Source organism: Pogoniulus pusillus, chromosome Z, assembly GCF_015220805.1.
Source record: "Pogoniulus pusillus isolate bPogPus1 chromosome Z, bPogPus1.pri, whole genome shotgun sequence".
Lineage (NCBI taxonomy): Eukaryota > Metazoa > Chordata > Aves > Piciformes > Lybiidae > Pogoniulus > Pogoniulus pusillus.
Window position 1 is genome coordinate 42984550 of NC_087309.1, and position 20946 is coordinate 43005495.

Consider the following 20946-nt stretch of genomic DNA (forward strand, 5'->3'; position numbering starts at 1 on the left):
GTGGGTTGAGGTAAAGACAGTTTAACAAGTAAAGCAAAAGCCATGTACACAAGATAAGTGAAACAAGGAATTCATTCACCATTTCCTACTGGCATACAGATTTCAGCTGTCTTCATGAAAGCAGGGCTCCACCACATGTGAGTAGTATTTGGGAATACAAATCCTTTCATGTTTCGCCCAGTTTTTATGGGCTGAGCATGATGTCATATAACATCACATTTCCCTTTTTTTTTCAGTTGGGGCCAGCTGTTCCTGCTGTCTTGCCTTCCATCTTCTTGTGTACCCCTAACCCACTTGCTGGTGGGATACTGTGAGGAGCAGAAAAGGCCCTGATTTCGGAAGCACTGCATAGCCGCAAGGAAAACATCCCTCTATTAACAACACTGTTTCCAGCACAAATCCACAACACAGCACCTACTGTGAAGAAAAATAACTCTTGTCTAAACCAAATCCAGCACTAATTCCCAAATTCTGAAAAGCAATTTTGCAGAATTTCTAATTACCATATTTGGGTGGGGATGTTAAAAACACTTTTCCTGCTACAAAGTCTATAATTAAAATGCCCCGATAAATTCATTGTTTTCAGAAAGAAACTGTTCGAATTGTTACCATAATTAATAGACTTGCTTTGTACTGTGCTGATGTGAGAGATATTCCCTTGAAGACTTTTCGAGCTGAGCATTTAAGTGTCTTCAATTAGATCTAATGGCCCAGGGCTTTCTCGTTCCTCCCGTCAGCGCTGGTGCTTCTGTGCAGGGATGAGGCATTGGGTTACGTCAGTCTAAGCCTGGAGCGTAATACCGAGTAACACTGGAGATGGAATTGTTTCTGTGGCGTTTTGGCGCAATTCACATTTTGGCAGGAAAGCTGGATATCGGTGCTGAAGCTGCCATCAGATGGCATGTCTGGTGGCAAGCTGTCCCTTTCTTAGTGTATCTTAAATGCTTCATGCATCGCAGTGTGCCCACTGCATGCTGCTTTGGGGATGCTGCTGCCCAGCTGCCCTCCAGCAGCAGTGTGGTAGCTATCAGCAGCGCTCACTTCTCCCAATCTCTTATTGGCAGTGAGGTCTTCATTCTTTGGCACTCAATGTCTTCCGTGATTTCTGTCTTGCTGCACGAAGCATAGCTGATGACAGCCTGTGGTGAAAGCATTGCACCGTGACTGTTTAAACAAGCGCTTATTTACATGCCATGCGTATGGCATCGCTATCACCTGTGGAGGAAGGGCAAGTCTTTTCTGCACCATTTTAGATAACTGCAACACTTCAGCCATTAGAAATGGCTCAACAAATATTCTTGCTGCTCTACGGATTTTTTATTGTCCATATTCTTATCTGTATGTGTGAATAGGAAGAAATTATTTGGAATAATTTACTTATCATCATCCTCATCTCACACCAAGTTAACAAAATCAGAGTGTGGAATGAAAGAAGGTTTGCTGTAAATTAAATACTTCAACAAAAAGTGGAATACAAGGTTACTTTTCTAGAATCTTGCAGCACATAAAATCAGATATAATGAGAGAATAAATATCTTTGTGTGCCTTTACCAAAGCTTAGGGTGTTTTTTGGCATTGTTACTTTTTTTTTCCCCCTGTTTTTTTTTTTTTTTCCTTACAATTAAAACCCACCAGAGTGGAATCAAGGTTAAATGAATTTATTTCTGTCTGTGAAAAAAAAAATCAATCAAAAATGGGTCAGATAGGTATGAGAAAGTCCAACACAACATCAGGAAGAAAATTATCTTGCCTTTATATCAAGAAAACAAATTTTACTAGGAACCATGGGAATGTGTTACAGTAAACACTCAGAAAGTGTTGTAGCATTCAAAGTTGAAAGTAGCATTCAGAGATAAGATGAGAGGATGATAGATAATTGAAGAAGTAGGAGGGTCCAGGCATACTGGGAGGAGTTCTGTCACTGCTCTCTGGTTGTGAGAGGTTTGCACTGGATTAGACCATTCCAGGGTTGTCTGAGCATACAATATTTCAGAGTAACATTTCCAAGGAGGCATTGTGTTGGCATCACCAGCGTAGCAGCAAAGACAATTTGGAAGTGTTTGTCTAACTCAGCTTTCATTTGTGCATGTTGAGACTCATACACAGAGATTTTCACAGCCTGAGGCTGTGTCCTCTCGTTCTGGAGCTGGCCACCCAAGAGAAGAGAGCAACCTCCCCCTGGCCACAACCACCCTTCAGGTAGTTGTAGACAGCAATAAGGTCACCCCTGAGCCTCCTCTTCTCCAGGCTAAACAATCCCAGCTCCCTCAGCCTCTCCTCATAGGGCTTGTGCTCGAGGCCTCTCACCAGCCTCGTCGCCCTTCTCTGGACACGCTCAAGCATCTCAGTGCCCTTCCTAAACTGGGGGGCCCAGAACTGAACGCAGTACTCGAGGTGTGGTCTGACCAGCGAAGAGTACAGGGGCAGAATGACCTCCCTGCTCCTGCTGACCACACCATTCCTGATGCAGGCCAGGATGCCACTGGCTCTCTTGGCCACCTGGGCACACTGCTGGCTCATGTTCAGGCGGGTATCAATCAGCACCCCCAGATCCCTCTCTGTCTGGCTGCTCTCCAGCCACTCCGACCCCAGCCTGTATCTCTGCATGGGGTTGTTGTGGCCAAAGTGCAGCACCCTGCACTTTGAGCTATTGAACCCCATCCCATTGGCCTCTGCCCATCTGTCCAGGCGGTCAAGGTCCCGCTGCAGAGCCCTTCTGCCCTCCAACTCAGTCACATCTGCCCCCAGCTTAGTGTCATCTGCAAAATTGCTGATGACTGACTCCATGCCCTCATCCAGATCATCTATGAAGATGTTAAAGAGGATGGGGCCCAGCACTGATCCCTGAGGGACACCACTAGTGACTGGCCGCCAGCTGGATGTGGCACCATTCACCACCACTCTCTGGGTCCGGCCCTCCAGCCAGTTCCTATCCCAGCACAGAGTGTTACCATCCAAGCCGCGGGCTGACAGCTTAGCCAGCAGTTTGCTGTGGGGGACAGTGTCAAAGGCCTTGCTGAAGTCCAGATAGACCACATCCACAGGCCTCCCCACATCCACCAAGCGGGTCACCTGATCATAGAAGGAGATCAGGTTAGAATGGCAGGATCTGCCCTTCCTAAACCCATGCTGGCTGGACCTGAGCCCTTTGCCATCCCTCAGGTGCGCTGTTATCGCCCCCATGATAATCTGCTCCATCAGTTTCCCTGGCACTGAGGTCAGGCTGACGGGTCTGTAGTTCCCAGGTTCCTCCATCCGACCCTTCTTGTGGATGGGGACCACGTTGGCCATTTTCCAGTCTCCTGGGACCTCTCCGGTGAGCCAGGACTGCTGGAAAATGATGGAGAGTGGCTTGGCCAGCTCAGCTGCCAGCTCTCTCAGCACCCTGGGATTGATCTCATCTGGTCCCATGGACTTGTGGGTGTCCAGATGACTCAGCAGGTCCTGAACTAATTCCTCATGAATTTCCAGGGGAACACACCGCTCCCCGACCCCATCCCCCAGTACAAGAGGCCACTTGCCTCCTCCTCCTCCCTCCTTACTGTTGAAAACTGAGGCGAAGAAGGCATTCAGGACCTCTGCCTTTGCTTCATCATCAGTTATAGTGTTCCCCTCCTGGTCCAGTAAGGAGTGGAGGGTCTTCTTGCCCTTCCTTTTAGCATTGATAAATTTATAAAAGTGTTTTTTGTTAACTTTCACGGAAGTGGCAGCCTAAGTTCTAGCTGGGCCTTAGCCTCTCTAATTTTTCTCCTACATAGTCTGGCTACCTCCTTAAACACATCAGGAGAAGCCTTCCCCTCCTTCCAGAGGCGATACACCCTCTTTTTCTCCCCCACTTCCTTCAGGAGCTCTTTGCTTAAAATTTCTTAAAATACCTAATAAAATTGTAAGTACTCACCCAAACCCCAATGCTTTCTTTGATTTATTCTCACAGAATCACAGAATCAACCAGATTGGAAAAGACCTTCAAGACCTTCCAGTCCAATCTATCACCTAACACCTTCTAATTAACTAAACAATGGCATTAAGTGCCTCATCCAGTCTCTTTTTAAACACCTCCAGTGATGGTGAGTTCACCACCTCCACTGGCAGCCCATTCCAATGGCCAATAACTCCTTCTGTGAGGAACTTCTTCCTAACATCCAGCCTAAACCTCATCTGTCACAGCTTGAGACTGTGTCTCCTGTCACTGATTGCCTGGGAGAAGTGACCAGCACCCAGTTGGCCACAACCTCCCTTCAGGTAGTTGTAGAGAGCAATAAGGTCCCCTCTGAGCCTCCTCTTCTCCAGAATAAACAGCCCCATGTTCACTGGAGAAATATACCACTGTGTTACGTCTATTCTCTTTTGCAGTCCTACTCTTATATCTGTATTTGTTTCTGTCACTGCTTTGGCTAGGTTATCTGCAAGAAACAGACACTCATTTTTCTGTGTACACTGGTGCTGAACATCACCATAACAGTTTCTGCTCTGTTTTATATTAATATTATATAATGTCATCTTTGTTTACACATGTCTGTAGCACAGAGGTTATAAGAGGGTGTCTAGCAAACACATCTTTTATGTTTGCTGCTCTCTTTAAAAATACAATGGCAGAAAAAGTAGTAAATAGATATCTGATCTTTGACAGCTCAATATCAATTATTAAAAAATTGTATTTTTCCAAAAGTGTGTCAATTTCCTACATCATATGGAGAACATGTGAACTCTACATGATCCTTCAGCATCCTGCAAATGCATCATACTGTGGAAAAATACTAACTCCTTCCAGTTCATTGGCACAGGTAGCTAGATTCAGTGTTCAGTATGGCATTTAATTAATGATGCTAGAAGTGCTTTGTATTTTAAGCTGTATATTTTTCCTCAGTAGAATTTCTTCCTGACATACTGCAGCAACTGAAATCAGAAATAATGGTTAGGATCTCTGGAAGAGAATTTGTCATAATGTCCTTGATACAATCCTTAGCAGTCCTAGTTATGATTGCAAGGATGTTTTCAAGAACACTGAGCTTATGCATAAAAATGTGGAGATGGATTTGTTTTAGATACTCATTGGTTATTTATTCAGATCTTCAGTAGTGACTTACTTGAAAAAGGTGTCTGTTTTCTAGCCCAAGGGTTTGACTGGTTCTGGAGAGATGTATGATAAAAATCACAAGAACAAGACAAGGACATATGAATGCCTTTTAAAAACACACTTTTTGTCAGTAAATATTTAGTAATTATGGTTGTTAGGACAGTTATGGTCATCAGACAATATTCTCTTCAGAATTATTGACTTTTGGAAATATATATCATAGAATCATAGAATCACAGAATTGTAGAATGTTTTGGGTTTGAGGGGACCTTAAAGATCATCTAATTCCAGCACTTTCTACGTAATAGGCACGGACACCTTCCACCCGACCAGGCTGTGCAAGACTTCATCCAGCCTGGCCTTGAACACTTCCAGGGAGGGCATATCCACAACCTGCATGGGCAACCTTTTCCAGTGTACCACCTTCACTGTAAAGAATTTCATCCTGATATTCAGAAGAAATAATCTTCTGAATATTTTGAAGAATATGAATGAAGCTTCAATCCATTGCCTCTTGGGAGGCAAAACACTACATAGTTATAATAGTGGCTCAGGCAGCTTTTAACAGTCAGCAATCACTGGGAGAGCTACAGAAGACCCAAAAATTAAGACCTGCTGCCTAGCTGAGGCACCCATGGCCACTGACCACATGCCCCAATACAAAGAGCCAACCCAGGCTGCTTAAATTACCTCCTACAGGGGTAGTGCCGATGACACTGGTTAAACCCAGAGGTTTATATGCCTGGGAAGATCTAGATGGCAATGGAAAAAGCCACAGCATCAGTGCATGGTGGGTCATGTCCAATTATTAATTGTCAAGCCTAGCTTTTACAGGCCATGGCAAGTTTTGTCTCCCTACAGGTTAAAGTCACAGCCAAGGACCAGTTCCTGACTAACACCTGGAAAGGGAGAACCAGCTACACAAGAGATGGAGGCATGTCACTGGGGTGGTCAGTGGATGATGGCATCAAGACCCACAGACCGTGTCCTCCAGCCATGGACTCAGAGCAGCTAAGACTCTGTCACGAACTCTATTGCTCCACCAGGAACAGAGCAATTAATTATTCAAGTTGACTGTATTTGGGCTACTGTTAAGCCTTGTTAAGTATTATTAAGTATTGTTTGGGCTATTACTAAGTGTTGTTAAATACTATTGACATTAGAAAGGCTAACCTGTATATTTATATAGGTCATACAGCTTACTAAATTGCAAGGAATTTCTAGACAAAGATGCTCATTACCACTGGGGTAGGAATGTCCTGGAGTCCTGGATACCCCAAAATTCTTTTCCCTTCATGGTTTGAATGGGAGAGGAAAGGCATGAAAACCTGTTCCATTCCTTCACATCTGCAGGGCAGGGGGGGGAACAGGTCTTTTATCGCCTTTTCCTCTCCCATTCAAACCACAGAGGGAAAGGGATTTTGGGGTATACCTGACTCCAGAACACCTTTGTAAAATATTCTCAATTAACTGAGTCTGCTAATTAAACTAAATTAATTTCTGTATATAGTTTTGGGGACGGGTTTCAGGAAAATAAAATAATTCTATTTTTATATATATTCCTGACTCAACCACATTAATTCCCTGCCTACACAATAGTCCCAGCCCTGGAAAGAGGGAGAGAGTGAAGAGTATGGAGAGTATGTTTGTGTGTTTGGGACATGCAGGGACAGAGAATAATAGGATATAATCATAGAATGGTTTAGGTTGGAAGGGACCTCAAAGATCATCTAGTTCCAACCCCCTGACGTAGGCAGGGACACCGCCCACTAGAACAGGTTGCTCAAGGCCTCATCAAACCTGGCCTTGAACACCTTCAGGGAGGGAGCATCCACAACCTCCCTGGGCAACACATCAGGTGTTTCACCACCCTCACTGTAAAGAACTTCTTCCTCACATCTAGTTTGAATCTCCCCTCTGCCAGTTTAAACCCATTACTCCTTGTCCTGTCATTACAAGACCTTGTAAATAGTCCCTCCCCAGCCTTCCCGTAGGTCCCCTTCAGATACTGGAAGGCTGCTATAAGGTCTCCTTGAAACCCCCTCTTCTCCAGGCTGAAGAGTCCCAATTCTCATAGTCTGTCCTCATAGCAGAGGTGCTCCAGCCCTCTGATATTCTTTGTAGCCCTCCTCTGGATTTGCTGTAACAGTTCTATGTCCTTGTTGTGTTGGGGGCTCCAGAACTGCACACAGTACTTCAGGTGGGGTCTGATGAGAGCAGAGTAAAGGGGGAGAGTCCCCTCCCTTGGCCTGCTGGCCATGCTTCTCTTGATGCAGCCCAGGACACAGTTGCTGTCTGGGCTGCATGTGTGCACTGCTGGCTCATGTTGAGCTTTTCATCCACTCAGACCCCCAGGTCCTTTTACTCAGGGCTGCTCTCAGCCATTCCCCACCCAGCCTGGATTTGTGCTTGGGATTGCACTGACCCAGGTACAGGACTTTATCACACAGTATCACCAAGGTTGGAAGAGACCTCACAGATCATCAAGTCCAACCCTTTACCACAGTGCCCAAGGCTAGACCATGGCACCAAGTGCCACATCCAACCTTGCCTTGAACTGCCCCAGGGATGACGACTCCACCACCTCCCCAGGCAGCCCATTCCAGTGTCCAATGACTCTCTCAGTGAAGAACTTTCTCCTCACCTCCAGCCTAAATCTCCCCTGGTGCAGCCTGAGGCTGTGTCCTCTCGTTCTGGAGCTGGCCACCTGAGAGAAGAGAGCAACCTCCTCCTGGCCACAACCACCCCTCAGATAGTTGTAGACAGTAATAAGGTCACCCCTGAGCCTCCTCTTCTCCAGGCTAAACAACCCCAGCTCCCTCAGCCTCACCTCGTAGGGCTTGTGCTCGAGGCCTCTCACCAGCCTCATTGCCCTTCTCTTGACACGCTCAAGCATCTCAGTGTCCCTCCTAAACTGGGGGGCCCAGAACTGAACGCAGTACTCGAGGTGTGGTCTGACCAGTGCAGAGTACAGGGGCAGAATGACCTCCCTGCTCCTGCTGACCACACCATTCCTGATGCAGGCCAGGATGCCACTGGCTGTCTTGGCCACCTGGGCACACTGCTGGCTCATGTTCAGGTGGGTATCAATCAGTACCCCCAGATCCCTCTCTGTCTGGCTGCTCTCCAGCCACTCCGACCCTAGCCTGTATCTCTGCATGGGGTTGTTGTGGCCAAAGTGCAGCACCCTGCACTTGGAGCTATTGAACCCCATCCCATTGGCCTCTGCCCATCTGTCCAGGCGGTCAAGGTCCCGCTGCAGAGCCCTTCTGCCTTCCAACTCAGTCACATCTGCCCCCAGCTTAGTGTCATCTGCAAACTTGCTGATGACTGACTCCATGCCCTCATCCAGATCATCTATGAAGATGTTAAAGAGGATGGGGCCCAGCACTGATCCCTGAGGGACACCACTAGTGACAGCCGCCAGCTGGATGTGGCACCATTCACCACCACTCTCTGGGCTCAGCCCTCCAGCCAGTTCCTAACCCAGCACAGAGTGTTACCATCCAAGCCGCGGGCTGACAGCTTAGCCAGCAGTTTGCTGTGGGGGACAGTGTCAAAGGCCTTGCTGAAGTCCAGATAGACCACATCCACAGGCCTCCCCACATCCACCAAGCGGGTCACCTGATCATAGAAGGAGATCAGGTTAGAATGGCAGGATCTGCCCTTCCTAAACCCATGCTGGCTGGACCTGAGCCCTTTGCCATCCCTCAGGTGCGCTCTTATCACGCCCAGGATAACCTGCTCCATCAGTTTCCCTGGCACTGAGGTCAGGCTGACGGGTCTGTAGTTCCCAGGTTCCTCCATCCGACCCTTTTTGTGGATGGGGACCACGTTGGCCATTTTCCAGTCTCCTGGGACCTCTCCGGTGAGCCAGGACTTTACACTTGGTCTTGTTGAATTTCATGAGGTTGGCCTGGGCCCACCTCTCCATCCTGTCCAGGTCACTCTGGATGGTATCCCTGACCTCTAGCAAGTTGACTGTGCCACACAGCTTGGTGTCATCTGCAGATCTGCCAATGGTGCCCTCAATTCCTCTGTCCATATCACTGACAATGATGTTAAACAGCGCTGGTGCCAGCAGTGACCTTTGAGGGATTGTCCTGGAGTCCTGTATACCCCTAAATTGCTCTCCCTCCCTGGCTTGAGTGGGAGAGGAAAAGCCGCCTGGTTCCCCCCGCCCTCCCCTCAGCTTGCCCATGCCCTGCAGGCGTGAAGGGGGTGAGCAAAGGCTTTTCCTTCCTGCACGAGGGGTGCCCTGTGCAGCGCCCGCGCTGGAATCGGGCTGGGATTGGCTGTCTCCTTCACGCCTAAGGAAGTGGTAATTCTGCTCTATGTCTAGAGAGGGTATAAATATTGGGGGCTTCCCGCTTTTGGGGTTCCCGCCTTGGAGTTCGTCTCCGCCTTAGAGGTCGTTCCTGCCTGAATGTTCGTGCCTGCCTGAGAGTTCTCCCCCCTACCTCGCCTGGCCTGGATACAGAAAGAGCTTCAAAGGACTGCTTCACCTATTGACACCCTTTGTAAGCCTAACGACCCTTAACGACCCACCTGCAGCTACTGAAAGGGAACGAGAGGGACAGACCGCAGGAGGAAGTCAGCCTGATCGTGAGTTATTTTGGCTCAACTTTATTAGTAAGTGGGAAACGCTATTAATTAATAGCTAAAGCCTTTTCCAACTTCTGACTTCCAAAATATTCAGATTATCAATGGCATTCTTGTAGATATTCTCAAATCAGCTGAATCTGGTAATTAAACTAAATTAATTCTTGTATATAGTTTTGGGGGCGGGTTTTTGGGACAATAAAACAACTCTATTTTTGTACAAAAATTCCTGATTCGGCCACATTAATTCCCTGCCTCCACAACAGGGATGCCCATTGTCACTGGTCTCCAGATCGACATTGTGCCACTGATCACCACTTTCTGCATGTGACATGCCTTGGATAAGTATATTTTTTGAGTGCAGTTTTGAACCTTGTACCACAACTACTCCAGCTGCAGTCTCATGAGGTCAGAGCAGAGAGGGAGAATCACCTCCCTTGTCCTGCTGGTCACTCTTCTTTTGATATAGCCCAGGATGTGGTTGATCTCTTTTTCTTGATGGCCATAGTAGTTATATAACAGACACTGGTGTGGCTGCCTCACTTGGTCTGTGGGCTTACCAGATACAGACTCTTTTTATTCCTCAGTGTGCAGAGCCTAATTCCTAACAGAATAGTACATCGGTACGAGGAGGTGAGAGTGTAACAGAAATCTAAAATTCTTATGGAAAAATATAAACTGCTAGCTTGCTGAACAGCTTTTACTATGAGGCATCTTCTGCTATTTCAGATATGTCCCAGGAAGCTAAGAGTCTCTGCTAATGCCTCTGTCAATTATATACCAAATCTGCAGGATTCTGAAACAGAATAGGTGAGGATTTCTGGGCTGATATTCTAACTCTGGAGAAAGATACTAGAGGCTTAGTGTTGTGTTAAAAGCAACTTTCTAGGGAACAAAACCCCACACACAAAGAACTGATTTGTAGTGTAAAAAGTTCAGTGAAGCAGCTTTTGTGCAGTTACAAAAAGGCCTGTGGAAAAAGGAGAGCTACAATTGCCAAAGGATAATGACCTTTGTATTTAAATTGGATGTGTCTGATAAAACAGAAAACGCTCAAATCATGGAATCACAGAACCATAGAATGGTTTAGGTAGAAAGGCACCCTAAAGATTCTCTAGTTTCAACACTGTTGCTGTAGGCAGGGGCACTCTCGCTAGACCAGGCTGCACAAGCCCTTGTCCAGTCTGGCACTGAATACAAGCAGGGAAGGAGGGGACATCCACAACCTTCCTGGGAAACTGGCTCCAGTGTCTCACCACCCTCACTGTAAAGAATTTCTTTCTGATATCTGATTTAACTCTACCCTTCTCCTGCTTAAACCCATTCCCTCTTGTTCTATCACAACAAGCCTTTGTAATGTTTCTCTGCCTTTAATTGGCTATGACAAGCCTTTAACAGATTCTGTATACTTCGAAAACTCCCAAACAGTGAGTGGGCTAGAACACTTCCAGAGAAATGCAGCACTGTTGAAAGCAATGTTCTCTGCAAACTGAAGTGCTTTTCTGAAGCAAGTACGTTTTGGTGCAGTTTTGCATTAGGGAATATTGAGCTTTACAGCTGGAGGGGAAAGATGGGCTGTGCTCTGTTATTCCCACCCCTCTCATAGAAATGTGACAATGGACAGAGAGCCTCGGTCTTGTCCTTGTACAGAAGCATGATCAGAGTAAGAGGAAAGTGTTGCGTTTGCAAGACCAGTTTAAAAAATACGATTTCACAGAAAAGAGCAAAGGCAGAAGTGAATGTGAAATGAGTGGATCTCAGTCACAGAGCACAAACAGGCTTCTCCAGCTGTCCTCTAGGATTAAGGAAGAGCAGTACTGCTGCAAAAGTAAATAGTGGACATTAGGAAGTAGGGGGGCCAAAGAGAGATAGTTAATATTCGAGTATCACCTCCTCCAAGATCAAGATTGGTACATCCCCATGAGTAAGAAATCAAGTAAGGGAGGAAGGAGACCTGCATGGATGACAAAGGAGCTTCTGGGAAAACTCAAATGGAAGAAGAAGGTTTGTGGTATGTGGGAAAAGGGACTGGACAATAGGGAGCAATATAGGAACATGATAGATTATGCTACAATGTGACCTAAGGCCATCTCAGAATTAAGTCTGGCAAATGATGTAAGAAAAACCCCAAATAATAGAAGTGGCTTCTTCAAGTGCATCAACAGGAAAAAGAACACCAGGCAAAATGTGAACCTGATGCTGAGTGAGGTGGATGCCCTGGTTACAGAGGATGCAGAGGAAGACGAGTTACTGAATTTCTTCTTTATTTCAGTCTTTACTGCTAAGGCTGCCCCGCAGTCCTTGAAGGTAAGAGAGTCTGGAGGAAAGAAGAGTCTCCCTTTATCAAGGAGGACTGTGCTAGAGATCAACTGGACAAAATGGATACCCACAGGTTCAAAGGTCCCCAAGGGTTGCACCCATGACTCCTGAAAGAGCTGACTAAGATTATTGCTAAGCCACTTCCCATGATTTTTGAAAGATTGCAGAGAACACAGAAGGTGCCTTAGGATTGGAGGAAAATCACTGACATTCCATCTTCAAAAAGGGCAAAAAGGAAGACTAAGGAAACTACATGACAATGCCCTGCTTGATCTGCAGAGATCTGTTCCAACCCCACAATTCTGTGGCTCTGGTAAAATGATCGTACTAATCATAGAGCTGATCATACCATCAGATTCACAATCTTGTATGTGGTGATGCAAAATTTAACTGTGAAGGAACTAGTTTGCACAGGAAGGTACCAATGCTGATTTGCGAAAGGAGTGATTTCCCAGTATTGAATGTTTGGTATCTTTAATAATGAGCTATTCTGTGGTGGATTTTTTTTTTTTTTCTTAATGGACACATTTTTGAACCAGATCCTACACAGGATTTTGTTGTAAGTTAGTTTAAAGAAATGCTCATCTGCATTTTATCAGGTAAACTATTAATTTTAACAAATATTTATAATGAAATGTTACCTATCATAGTCCTCAGTAAGAGTTAGTACAATTAAAGTATGTAAATGCATGTTCTACAAAGAATTCTTCCCCTTCTTTGCTATTTTACTGTAGCTTAATTTTAAATTAACCTTGAATTTATTGCATAACTACACAATGTGGCAGTGCATGTCTGTTTTGCCACATTAATCTCATTTTAATTTTAAAATTTTGTTAGCTTCTCAAATGTTAAGAAAGTATGTAAATAGAGGTGCAACATCTGAATTCTGAATACACTAGCATTAAGATCATCACAGCATTATGGCATTTGCTGAGGAAATTAAAATACCTCCAACCTCTCCCTGATTTGAAATGAAAATGTTAAATCTGCATTCAACCTCACCAACAAACATAAAGGTGTTAATAAGGAAGAGTATTGAGCAGGGTGACTTTTCTAGCTGAGAAAAATGGGATATATTTATACATCAATTCCAAATGTAGTTCTAGAGAAACAGTAGGTAGCAAAGAGACCATAGGTTCAAAAAAAAGAGCTCTGAGATCTTGCATGGCATAATGACAAGTGTGGGAAGGCATATTATTGGGGGGGGGGGAGGGGAAGTAAGTTAATACAGAGGAAAGAGGATTGGAACTGTTTTAAATCTTACAATACTTCCTAGGCTGTGTTGATTTCTCTCTGTTGATGTTTCCCTTTAAAACAAAAGGTATTGTTTGTTTCATTGGACTTTCTGAACTGTATCGTACCTGAGTCCAAGAGACAGTCATTGCTGAGTCTCACACAAAAATAGCTATACCTGATAGAAAAGTAGTACTCTTGACAATCCCTCCTCTCTGTAAGTAATTTGACTGATTCACTCCTAAGTATTATCATTTTTATTCTCACTGCTGGAAAGAAGAGGAGGATTGGCATGACAGGATGGTGTGAATGCAGAATGACGAATGCAACTTCAGACCATGTCTAATGTGCATTCCCATCAGAGAAAGAATAAAAAATATTTTTAACCTCAGTTATGGAAGCAAAAGCCTTCCTTTTTAATGACAAAAATGGATATGAGTCTTTAAATCTTGAGCAGCATTATTAACCTGTGCAAAATGGCTTTGCAACCCTACTGCTGCCCCTTGGGAAGATTTCATACTTTAGCAGTTTTGGCAAGAAGTGAAAGGATAAATAATAGCAGGCAATGAATAATGCAAAGATAGGTTTGAGGGACCAGAAAATAGTCTAGGCTAACCTACACAAGTTTACATTGCAGTTGGCTTGTGTTCTTCTGCCTGTGAACATAAAAGTTTCTTTTCCTTAATCTGTTTATCTCCAGCATCAAAATTCTAGGAGGGCAAATTCTGAATCCTACCGTAAGACAGGAAAACAATTACAGAGCAAACTGAGAAGCCCCCAGGATTTCAGTGCTCACTTACTGACCGAACACCAAAATCTAAACCGAGTTAGTTAGCCAGCTAATTCAATTCAGGAGAGCTGCAAACTTATTTATACAGAATTGCATTTATGACAACAACCTATGTTGGAGATAGAGAAGCTTATGGTGGTGCGTGTCTTCAGTGCAGGAAAGTCACAGTCCTTAACTAGCCCTCCTGAATCCAGAACAAACAAAACATCACCACCATCTTTTCAAACTAGATTTCCCAAAAATGACAGCCTGTTTGTTTACCCAAAGTACAGACTGAAAGTCTTTTAATGTATGTTAATGAAAAGGTAAAAGTTTCGGTGAGTTCTTAATGGGATCCTGACCAAGTTAAGATAAACTGAAAAGATTGCCTTGCATGCCTGGGTTGTATGTAGGTTAGATATATATTCGCATTCTTCCATGTCTCTGTGCACAGAGGAAGACTATGAAATGACACACAGACATGTACTTTTGAAAACTGCTGAATTCTGATCTCACAGAAGGAATATCTCATTTGACTCTTTAGAAGTGAGAGGTCCTCATTGATCTGGTGACAATTTATCATACACCAAGTTCAGAGGACTATATCCAGCTTTTTCATAGGAATACCATTACTGTCAGATGTAAAATGAGCTTTTAATTAGTCAGTTGAACAGAAAATGCAGCAGGACATCACAGAATATATTTAGTTGAAAGAAAACATCATGATATATAGTCCAACCTTCAAGCCAGCACTGGAGAGTCAGCACTAAACTATGTCCCTAAGCACCAATTCCACATGCCATTTAAACACCTCCAGGAATGGTGACTCCCCCACTGCCCTGAGCAGACCATTCTAATGTTTGATAACCCTCTCTGTGAAGAAATATTTCCTAATATGTGGTCTGAACTTCCCCTGGTGCGTCTTGTAACCATCTCCTGTGGTCCTCACTTCAATATCCTTTCAGGTAGTTGTAGGGAGTGGAAACAACTCCCCTTGGCCTCTGTTTCTAAAGACTGAACAACACCAGCTCCCTCAGCAGGTCCTTACAGGACATGTGCTTTAGGCCCTTCACAAGCTTCATTGCCTGTCTCTGGACACACTACAGAACTTCCACGCCCTTCTTGGGGACCCAGAAATAAACAAGATATTTGAGGTGCTGAGTATAGGGGGGCAATCACCTCTCTATTCCTGCTGGCCACAGTGTTTCTAATCTAAGCCAGGATGCCACTGGCTTTCTTGTCCATCTGGGAACACTGCTGACTCGTATTTAGACAACAATCAACCAATATAGAATCATAAAATCATAGAATCAGGCAGGCTGGAAGAGACCTCCAAGATCATCCAGTCCAACCTATCCCCAAGCCCTATCCAAATTGCAGCTTTCCAACCACACATCCCCAAGTCTGTAGATCATTAGGGGGTTGTTATGACCCAAGTGCAGGAACTGGCACTTGGCCTTGTTGAACCTTATACAATTAACCTTGGTCCATCAATCTCACCTGTCTAGGTCTCACTGTAAAGCTTCCCTACCCTCTAGGACGTTAATGCGCCCACTAGCTTGGTGTAACAAAGCTGGCATATATAAGGCTACAGAAATATGATTTCTGTTCTTGTTATGTATGATGACTGAGTTAAAATCCAGCCTTTCTTTGCAAATATTCCTTCAGAAGATTTCTGAAAAATGCTGTTTTCTTTCTGTTGTTATTCCTCCATTTCATGAAATGTTTCTTCTGAAACATTAAATCCTTTCTGAAGATATACTTCCTATTCAGCATTATCCTTTGGAGTGAAGGAGAGATGCAAAACTCATACCATTTGCCTTATTAAACCTATTTCACCAAACTGAAATTTCTTCCAAATATTTGGGTTATTTCTAAATATTCATTGATTATGGATATGAGTCTGAAGCTATGAAAAATAAACTTTTTCTTCTAGCTAAAATGTTCATTATGAGTATAAGGAAGACTTCATGTCGTGTCTGGGAAGTTTTGATTATGGCCTCCAGTTTCCTGCAGAGCAGACTCTGGCCTCTAAGAACAGACCAGTAATAGAAGCATGCTTGTCACTTGCAAGGTACTATTGGATAGCACTACCAGTCTTTTCTTACAGTTGTCAAAACATATTTGTTAGGTTTGTAGATTTATTTCAGTAAAATAAGTTGTTATTTGTAAAAAAATCTAGGTCATTGTAACAAACATTGGATGATTGACATAATGTCCTGGAGTCCTGTACCCCTAAATTCCTCTCCTGCCTGGACTTCGGGGGGAAAGGGGAAAAGCCGCCTGGTTTTCCTCCCCCCTCGCCTGCCCTGCAGCTGTGAAGGGGGCAGGGACTGCCCCGTGAGTTCCCGCGCTGGAGCCAGGCTGGGATTGGCCGTGCGCTTCCGCATCTAAGGTGTGGTAACTCTGCCCTTTGTCTAGCGAAGGTTATAAATATTGGGGGTCTTCCCGCCTTTGGAGTTCCCACTTTGGAGTTTTGCCTGTGCCTGGACGTATGTGTCTGCCTGAGCTCACACACTCCCCTCGCCTGGACTGCAGAGAGACCTTCAGGGATTTGCTTTTCCATTGACACCTTTGTGTGCCTAACGACCCTTAACGACCTCTTAACAATTCACCTGCAGCCACTGGAAAGAAGAGGAAGACAGACCACACGAGTCAGCCTGAGTGAGTTATTTGGCTTAGCTTAATTTAGTAAGAAACCGCTATTAATTAATAGCTGAGGCCTTTTCCAACTTCTGACTTCCAAAAATAGTCAGATTATTGATGGTATCCTTGTAGGTTAATTCTCATGCAACTGAATCTGATTATGAAACTAAATTAATCTTTGTATATATAGTTGTGGGGGCGAGTTTTTGGGAAAATAAAAAATAACTATTTTTGATAAATTCCCGACTCGGCAACATATTAATTCCTGCTCTCCGCAACACATAATTCAACTGCTTTTGTACTCAACACATCAGGTGTTAGTTTTTAATTCAAATTTTTATTTGAGAAACACAGGGTATTTTGATGTTTAAACAGCATTACCAGCTCTTCAATGGAAGTTCTGCAAGAATATATATTGCACAAAATGCAAAGGAAAATAAAACAAAATCAACTGTCAGAAGAGTGAAAAAAGAAAGAAAGACTGTGTTGTGGAGGGGGTTTCTCTATGCCTCCCTTATTAGGGGGAAGTGAGAAATTAATTTGAGGTGGTATTAATTTTTTATAAAAAATAATTTATTAAAATTAATATTTACAAACTCTTGCCACCCCCTACCACTGTGTAATAATATATAGTTCTAGTACAAGGTTATGAAAACAATTAGGATATGATATATGTATGGATCTTGTTAATAACTGTTTAAATTATCAACTATAGACAGAGAGAGATTTCCCCCTTTTGGCTTAATGCCGCCTAGGAGCTATGCTGTTTGCCCAGCAGGGGCTGAAACTGTGTCTGCTCTAAGGACGAGATAACTTATATTACAGAGGAATTAAAGCTTACTTAGAAGTCTTGCTATTAATTATTAATCACCCTGCTGGGGTTGTGTCTCAGCCTGTGCCCAGTGTCCGGACTTTGTGGGGCTGAAATCATCCTGGCTTGAGGGGAAATGATAAATCTTCTCAGTCTTTGGGGGAAACAGGTTCTCTAACCTTCTCTCCTGGTGTGAGGTGGTCTCTGCCTTGATGCTGCTGCTGGATGCTGCGAGTCCAGGGATGATCAGCTGGCAGGATCCCAGCAACAGGAGAAGGATGTCTGTGCAGTCTCTAGCATGGTCTTCTGCACAGCTAGCAGGCTGTGTTTGTGGGTGCAGACAATTCAGAGTTCTGCTGTCCTGGTTCTCCAGGCTAAAGCTGGGAGTCTGTGCTCCGTGGGTAAATCAAGGCTCAGGGGGCTATTGGCTCCCCATGTATGTACCAGGTGCAGGCTTGAATGTGCTCTGCTTCTAAAGGTATGCAGAGAGGTTAACTGCGAGTTGAGATCAAAGTAAGAGATCTATACCTCAGTGAGCATCGGAGCAGTGCTTTGGCTTCCGAGCATGTGGGTGTGAGCAACTGAGCGGTTCGGGTGCAGGTCAGAGCTGCAATGTGGATCAGAGAGCTGAGCTGCAGGCAGGGTCAGAGAGCTGAGTCTGAATAGATCTGATGAGAGCTGAGTCTGAGCAGCTGAGTCTGAATACTCTGAACAGCTAAGTCTGAACACGTGGTACACCTCTGCACCCCTCTTTATAGACTGTGGGACAAGATTTGTGTCCCCTTTGGCCATCAGAGTGATCAATCAGGTTGGCAGTAAGCCAAACCTTACCTTAATAGGTAGGAACCGTTTGCCTGGACCCTCCCAAATCTGGGGATCACATGGGCGGACCCCAGGGCTACACGGACAGGGTGTGTGTGTTACACAACCTGTTTACTACCAGAGGTCCTGGCAGAAAAACATGTCAGGGCATGTACAGGCATAGGGAGGCCTCTATTTTCGGGCCTGCAGCCCCTCCACCACAGACTGCGTACATTAATCTTGCCTAGTAGAGGACGTTGGCATAATTTTCTCACTTTCTCTTTGTGCCACACACTTTTCTATTGATTATATGGCCTGTCAGCTCTCTAGGCCAGGTCTTTGCTCTTAGAGTATCAATTCAAGAGATGCCGAGATAATGTTACCAGAGATGGGTGACGAAGCTGGTGAAAGGCCTGGAACACAGCCCTGTGAGGAGAGACTGAGGGATCTGGGGTTGTTTTGCCTGCAGAAAAGGAGGCTCAGGGGTGGTCGTATTGCTATCTACAACTTCCTGAAGGGAGGTTGTAGCCAGGTGGGGGTTGGTCTGTTCTCTCAGGCAGCCAGCAACAGAACAAGGGGACACAGTCTCAAGTTGTGCTGGGGGAGGTACAGGCTGGATGTTAGGAAGAAGTTGTTGGCAGAGAGAGTGATTGGCATTGGAATGGGCTGCCCAGGGAGGTGGTGGAGTCACCACCCCTGGGGATGTTCAAAAAAAGCCTGGATGAGGCATTTAGTGCCATGGTGTAGTTGATTGGATGGGGCTTGATGATAGTTGGAGTAGATAATCTTGGCGGTCTCTTCCAACCTGGTTGATTCTGTGATTCTATGATTTACCCTGGATTGAGCTAGGTGCTTACTGGCAGTGGCAATTAAGAGTTTCCATATTATCCACAACTCTGTGCATAACACTCATTGAACACAGCATATCTTCACCATTGTTTTCTTTCATCTGACTGTGACTCTTGAAGTCTTGCCATTGCTCCAGGCGTATGCAATATTGATGGATATAGAACAAAGTTCCCCCTTGTTCAGTACCTACCACCAGTAACTGTTGTACTCAATCTCCTCACTGTTTATGGGAAAACACATTTTTGTAATTCGCTATCAAACTGTCTTAGGTTTTCACAGTCAGGCTTCTGGCCTGTGAGACATCTCTATTCTAACAACTTTTCATATATATATATATATAAATTTCAAAACAGACACAGAAGTAGCTGGATGAATATAATAAGTTAGTTTCCTGACCTCATGAACACTACCTTATTTTTTTGTACATCAATCTACCATGATGGTGTAAATGACAAATTCAGCTTGTAAGGAACCTCACATTTACTTTATGTGACTGATGTAAATTCATTCTAGGTACGTTCTCCTTCTTGGTTTACCTTGCAAAATTTCCCCTAGAGCAGGAAAAAAAAGCAAGATATGTTCCATGATGTCACCTTTTTCTGTGAAACATGTTCAATGCAAATGAAGCTACACAAGATATTGTCATATACCCACCACGCAGCTTCTGTTGCACCAACTTAATCTTCCCTCAGGGAAAGCTAAGAGCTAAAAAGAGCACCTTGGAGGACTCATACAGAATAACAATATACAAGCAAGACAAAGGCTGCCCTAAAGAAGCAGAATTAACTGGTTTCTGTGAGGGTTATATTGCCAAGAATTCATTATTTTGGCATTTATTTCTTCACTGTTCTTACTGAACAGTTCTTACTGAAAACAATGTTGTTGAAAATTACTTCATTTGAAGCACTGAGATTTTTGTTTAGTACTTGCAAGCACATGAACAACAATGAATACATATTGTAAATTTAATTACTTTCTAACAATAAAAAAAAGATGTTTAGGCACCACATTTGATTTCAAACAAGAAAGGAACAATAAAGTGCTTTAAGTCTACAATTTATTCTTTTCTGAATTCCATCCCATTGTTTCTTCTCAGGCTAAACTTAACCATTATCTTTTTAGTCACATGTTGAGCAATAGAGAATTTTTTTTTTGGACTGGCACACGTTTTCCTTTCGCAGAACAACAGCTGGGAAGGCCCTTTTGATATGCAGAAGCAGTTCATCGGTGGTTTGGTGCCACAACCAAGGCTTGTCTCAGGACCTAAGGAAAGCTTGTGCAAATCAGGTGAAAATGTAAGAGGAGCAAAATCAAGTGTTATCCAAGCCTACAGGGACAGTGAACTCTAGCTTAATTTTTTTTGTGTTGAAGTCAGTAAAAATCTGAAACAAAACAGCTTTCCACTCACAAAAACAGACACAAGTTTTGTCCCAAGCTGAGGAGTTGTCGTTACACTGGCAGAAAAAAATCAGAACTGATGTATTGCTCTGGCTCTCGCCCTGTGCAGGTGAAGATAACATGCCTCTGTTTCGTACACTCCTATTTTTCAGTTCCAAGCAGCTGTGCCTTCTGTTCATGCAGAACAGGAGCTGCCCTATGATATTTGGGCCCAATGATATGATATTTGGGCTCAGTGACAAAAAAAGGAAAAATAAAAAGACACATAGAGCAGTGTGAGAGTCTAAATCCTCTCTCTTGTTCATTAACAAAGACAAAGATTGCCTTTGTTAACTTCCAAGACAGACTCGGTGCTTGGCTGAAAGCTCAGGGATGCAAATCAACAGACAACACCTTGGAAACTCTGTCAGCCTGGCTGGAAGGCCCAGGAGGCCCACATCT

The 20946-nt window shown here is 44.2% G+C and overlaps 1 long non-coding RNA gene across 1 annotated transcript; it reads left to right on the forward strand.

Annotated features, from left to right (window-relative positions):
- Positions 1-9474: 9474 nt before the first annotated feature.
- Positions 9475-12956, forward strand: LOC135173509 (uncharacterized). The gene is made up of 2 exons (XR_010301358.1): positions 9475-9682; positions 11952-12956. It is a non-coding gene; the product is annotated as an uncharacterized LOC135173509 (long non-coding RNA).
- The last annotated feature ends 7990 nt before the right edge of the window (positions 12957-20946 follow it).